The sequence below is a fragment of the Cupressus sempervirens genome, chromosome 6, assembly GCF_028749045.1.
Source record: "Cupressus sempervirens isolate cs-2001-9-10 chromosome 6, ASM2874904v1, whole genome shotgun sequence".
Classification (NCBI taxonomy): domain Eukaryota; kingdom Viridiplantae; phylum Streptophyta; class Pinopsida; order Cupressales; family Cupressaceae; genus Cupressus; species Cupressus sempervirens.
The window spans coordinates 706,474,893-706,480,655 of NC_143123.1; the positions used below are offsets into that span (position 1 = coordinate 706,474,893).

General features: G+C 36.0%; 1 pseudogene; it reads left to right on the forward strand.

Annotated features, from left to right (window-relative positions):
* Nucleotides 1-1,446: 1,446 nt before the first annotated feature.
* On the forward strand, nucleotides 1,447-3,682 carry LOC149554236 (G-type lectin S-receptor-like serine/threonine-protein kinase At2g19130 pseudogene; annotated as a pseudogene).
* The last annotated feature ends 2,081 nt before the right edge of the window (nucleotides 3,683-5,763 follow it).

The window sequence follows — 5,763 nt, forward strand, 5'->3', positions numbered from 1 at the left end:
TCAGCTCTAATTCATTGAGCTCAGAGAATTCATATAGATGACTTTGCTTGAGATTTCATATTACTAGGATAGTTGACCTCCCAAGAAGTCCCAGTGCTTCACCTTTGTGAGCATCACTGAGATGCAATGAGTGTTAAGTGTTCCATTCATTCTCATGAGACATGGGTTCTTGTGAACCACAACTCATGAAACATGATTCAATGAGTTTGGCTCATAAATTATGTAGGTAAATCCTAATAGCAATATCAAAATTTGACTTGTGGAAAATATGTCCTATCGATTTATGAGATTAAGGTGCTTTGTAATGAATGGTTCATGTAAGGGACAAAATTTGTTGAAATTTTTACAAATGGGTTTGCAAGTAAAGTTGGTATAACAAGGGAGGAAACTTTATAGCTAATTGTGCTTGAGTTGAAGTAGTACTGGGATGGGTGACTTTCTAGGAAGAATTGATGCTGCATCTCTATTAGCATAATCTAAATGCATTTAGTGTTAAGTACTCCATTCATTCTTATGAGAGATGGGTTTGTGTGACCCACTACTCATGAAGCATGGGTCAATGACTTTGACTTAGGAATTACATAGTTAAATCCTAATAGTGAAATCAGAATGATTTGTGGTTATCAGTTTATAAGAATATATATTAATTAAAACATAACCTAAATTATGCTCTAAATCATGGAATATGCATAAAGATGACTTATAAAAGTATGTATTAGCTATCTTTTTTAAATATTAAGATTATTACTTATCATTACATGTATATAGGTACTATATAAGAACACAAATTAATTAGAACATAATTTAAATAAAATTCTAAATCATATAAAATATGTATAAATATGATTTAAAAAATTATGCACGCTATTCATATAAGAATATAAATTACTTAAACATAATTTAAATTAAATTCTAAATCATAAAACATGTATACATTTGAATTGTAAAATTATGTACTACTTAATCCATAATAATTAATTTTTAATATCAAGATCATTGCTCTATTATTGCATGAGTTGCTGACATTCTATTTATTACCTTGGTCCCTCACCTCAACTAATTTTAAGAAAATAATTAAAATATTAAAAGCTGCTACGAGGTCCCAAATTTTATGAAAAGTATTAAAACCTGATAAATAGAAGATATTTTATGATATCTTTTACAACACGTCAAATTATAATTCTATGGCCCGTAATCTATTCACCATTTCAAAGGGATCCTGTTTTCGAAGGTATTAACATGGGTTTGTGGTCATATGAATTTTAGACAGAGAACACACACCCGAAAGAAAAATGGATCGCTGCCTGAAGAATTGCCTAGCATTCAAATGTTTGGAATGCTTCATTTTCCTTCTTATCTTGTGCAACTGCTATTTATTAGTTGCAGGTAGAGACACAATCTCTCTCGGCTCTTCTCTAAGGGAAAAGCAGACCATTACTTCAAAGAATGGCACTTTTCAATTGGGATTTTTCAATCCCAATGGAACAAACAACTGGTATGTTGGCATCTGGTATGCCCAAATCTCTGAGCAGACCATCATTTGGGTGGCTACCAGAGAAACTCCCGTCAAAAACATGCCCGGCGTTTTCTCTCTGTCTAAATATGGTTATCTCAGTGTCTCTGATTTGCAAGGAGAAGTGATTTGGTCGAGTAATGATACTCAGCAAGCCAAGGCATCCATGGCTTCCATACTCGACACTGGCAACTTTGTTCTTCTGAGAGCTCAAAACACTTCTGAGATTGTGTGGGAGAGTTTCGGATATCCCACAGATCATTTTATGCCTACGATGAAGTTTTGGAAAGGCATAAAAGTGAAGTCTTGGAAGAGCTCAGTGGATCCAGCGCCTGGGAAATTCATTGACCAGATGAATCCATCCCCGGGAAAGACAGAATATTTACTACAGTACGAAAATGGTGTTTCATATTACAGCGCGGGAGAGTGGACTGATACCCACTTTAGCAACATCCCAGAGCCGAGAGCTGATTCTTCCTACATCGCTGAATTCGTAACGTTTTCTCCCACAAGAATGTACTACACGTTCTGGTTTACACCCAATCTTGCTCCGAAGTTTCTGAGGGTTGTTCTCAAACCAAACGGTGTGTTATCAATTTACTATTGGGTTAATGACGGCTGGTTCGTGGCTTGGGATAGACCCCAATCAACATGCGGCGTGTACGGAGTATGAGGGGCTTATGGAGTCTGCTTCAAGCTAGAAAATGTTCAGTCATGCAGATGTATTGATGGCTTCCACCCAAGGAACGCCACTTCCTGGAGTTCTCAGGACTGGTGGTTAAGCGGCTGTGCTCGAGATACTCCATTAAATTGCTCCTCAACCGATGGTTTCCTCCAAGTCACCGACAAGTTCATATCTGATAAAGAAAAGGTTCAATATCTTCAGGAGTCGTTGAGTCTACAAGGATGCAAAACTGTTTGTCTCAACAATTGCTCCTGCACAGCCTTTGCTTTCACTGATTCCAATCCTGCTGTTTGTAAGTTGTGGTTTGGCGATCTGCTAAGCGTCCATTCTAATTCTAATTCTTTTGAAGACCAGCCATTCTTCATTCGCTTGGCTGCTGCTGATGCGTCACAGTTGTCAGCCAAGAGAGGAGGAGGAAAAAGAAGTATGGTGCTTGTGCTCTCCATTTCAATTCCTCTGCGCATTGCTCTGTTAATCGGTGCAAGGGTTTTTATCCAGCGAAGGCGTAGAAGACAGCTTGAGAAAGTAGAGGGCGACGGCACACCAACCTCGCTCAGAATATTCACCTACAAAGACCTTAAAATTGCCACCAACAAATTCAGACATAAGTTGGGAAAGGGAGCATTTGGCTGTGTCTTCAAAGGAACTTTGTCAGACAATACACTTGTAGCCGTGAAAAAGTTAGAGGATTTTACACAAGGGGAAAAGCAATTCCGTCCAGAGATCAGCACCGTTGGAAACATCCATCATGTGAATTTGGTGAGGCTCATGGGTTTCTGCGTGGAGGGGTCTCACAGAATGCTTGTTTATGAGTACATGCACAACGGATCTCTCAACACTTTCTTGTCCCGTAAATCTATAGAAGAAGAAGACAAGGTTTTAGACTGGAAAACCAGATTTCGAATCGCTTTGGGCACTGCAAGAGGATTGCTTCATCTCCATGAAGAATGCAGAGATCGCATCATCCATTGCGATGTCAAGCCAGAAAATATTCTTTTAGACGCAAATTTCTCCCCCAAAGTGGCTGATTTTGGACTAGCAAAGCTTGTTGGCAGAGATTTCAGCAAAGTGCTCACGACAATAAGAGGAACGATAGGATATTTGGCTCCCGAGTGGCTGAGCGGAGTGCCAATAACAGTGAAGGTGGACGTGTACAGCTTTGGCATGACCCTGCTCGAAATAATCTCAGGCCGGAGAAATAATGATCTGAGTGTGCCGGAATCTCAGCACTACTTTCCCACCTGGGCAGCAACTCAAATTGTGAAGGGAAACACCATCGCTATTGTGGATGAGAGGATTGCAGACAAGGCAGATGTTGAAGAGGTGAGAAGAGCGATTGTGGTGTGCATTTTGTGCATTCAAGAGGACGAGAATACGAGGCCAACCATGGCACAAGTTGTTCAGATATTGGAAGGCAACTGGATGCAAATGTAGAACAATATGAGAGGTGCTTACGCGTACTTATCGAGGATCATTGTGCTTAGTAGAGAGATTGGGAGGAGCTTTCTTTCTTCAGGTGGGCTTTATTTATTTATTTTAAATTACTTTTCACTGTGTTGTACATGGGTATCAAATATGGTCTGGTCTAGTAGTTGGGTTTCATATTGTATAACAATATTTCTTCAAGTTGCACTTAACGAGTTGTTGTAGTAAATGTAGTTTTTTCACATACTTCACTTAAGCATCATATTATCAGCTTCTAGGTGTAAATTAAGATATAATATTATTTTATTTACTTTTATTTTGCATTACGTGTCATTATTTGGCTAGTTATTGAGCTTGACCTTGCATTTGATTAGTCTCCCTTTCTCATTGTAGCCAATAAAAGCATAGCTATTGTACAATAATAATCACCTCGAATATATCATCTCTTTAGAAAAATGTTATTCTCCCTCATGAAAGTTATTTTTGCTAGTTGTGGTTCTAACAATGGAATAGACAATTATTAACAATGTTTTTGGCTTAGATTGTGTTTAGTGTTTGGATCAACATTTTGAATCACATTCTTTGATTCACCTTGAGGATGAAACAAAAGCATAATCAGAAGTTCAAGAGATGTAGTAGAGTTGATAACTCAAAATAGTATCAAAGCAAGTATCTTCAATCTTCAAGTGCGCTCATGACAACTTTTCCATTAAGAAGTTTTAAGGTTACATACTAGGCAAGGAAATTTACTTTTGAGAGATATGATGCTTCAAATTTGTTACAATTCTAACATTTTCTATTATTGATTTTTCAATACCAATATTGGTATGTTTTTAAGAAAAAACTTCATTTATTTTCCAATATAGTTTGTAGCTACATTCTATGATGTAGTTTGTAATTTCTTTGGAAGCAATCCCCTTGTTTGTTTGTATGTTTGCCTATACAATCTCCGCATCAAATTATATGTTAGATTGAAGTTCTTCAATGAGGTTTCGATCAAAGCCTTAACCATGGGGGTTTTGATTGAAACCTCTACATATATTAGTGGGATCAAGGAAACCCCATTATAATTTTCAACAATGTGGCTTCTAAATGAAAGTGCTTCCTAGTTAGTTTTCTCATGCCAATTTCTAGATATTTTGCTTTTTTTATTAAAATGTTCATTTTTAATATATACACTTATATATAGTTGTGTGTGTTTATATATATCTGTGTGTATGCATATATGTGTATATACATGTGTCATATGCATATATATAACATGTATCTATGTGTGCATGTGTGTGTATTTGTGTATATGTGCATATATATATATATATATATAAACACTTATCAGTCTATTCTTGAAAGCTTGATTTAGATTAGAGATGACATTCAAGATGCTAGTGCCTTTTCACCTACTATTATATAGGCTATCCTTGACAAGAAGAGGCGAGAGATTAATGTTGGGTTGTCTCTTTTTGAGGTATAGAATTTAGTACCCAAAGAAATTTTTTCTAGCATTTACAATTCTCTTCATTTGTCTTAAGTTAACAGGAGAAAAAAATTCACTCGATGGACTCTCACAATATTCTCAATCCCATCTTTTACCAGATGATATTTGTTCTCCTCTCTATAGAAGATAGGCTCACTATCATTGTGGATGAAGGATCTTAATAGTTGTTCTCTTCTCTAATAAGATTTGAGGTGGGATAAAGGTTGTAGCAAAAGGTGAGGTAAAATCAAATTTTAGTAGTTTTCTTGATAAGATTAAAACTCTAGAGAAAATTATTAAAGCAATACATAAATTTGACATAATTGAATTTGAGAAACCTAAGTAGAGGTAACTGTAGGGACTTTTGATGATTTTTTGGTTGGAGACTTGAATAGTGGTCCGCTTTTTCTTTTAGAAATGAGGAAATTGAGTTTCATAATTGTTGTACTATTATAGTTTTAAATAAAGGAAGTCAAATTGGTCTTTCAAAAGTCATTAAGATAATGAATTTTCATGAAGGAGACAATGTGGAAGTAGAGGGAAAATATAAAATAAATAAATAAAAGTTAAAGGGTGCTATTTTTTTTGTTGAAGGAGAAGATTTGATGTTTGTTCTGATTATGTCGGTGGGAAGTAATGTTTGAATACTTTTCAAGGATGAAATTT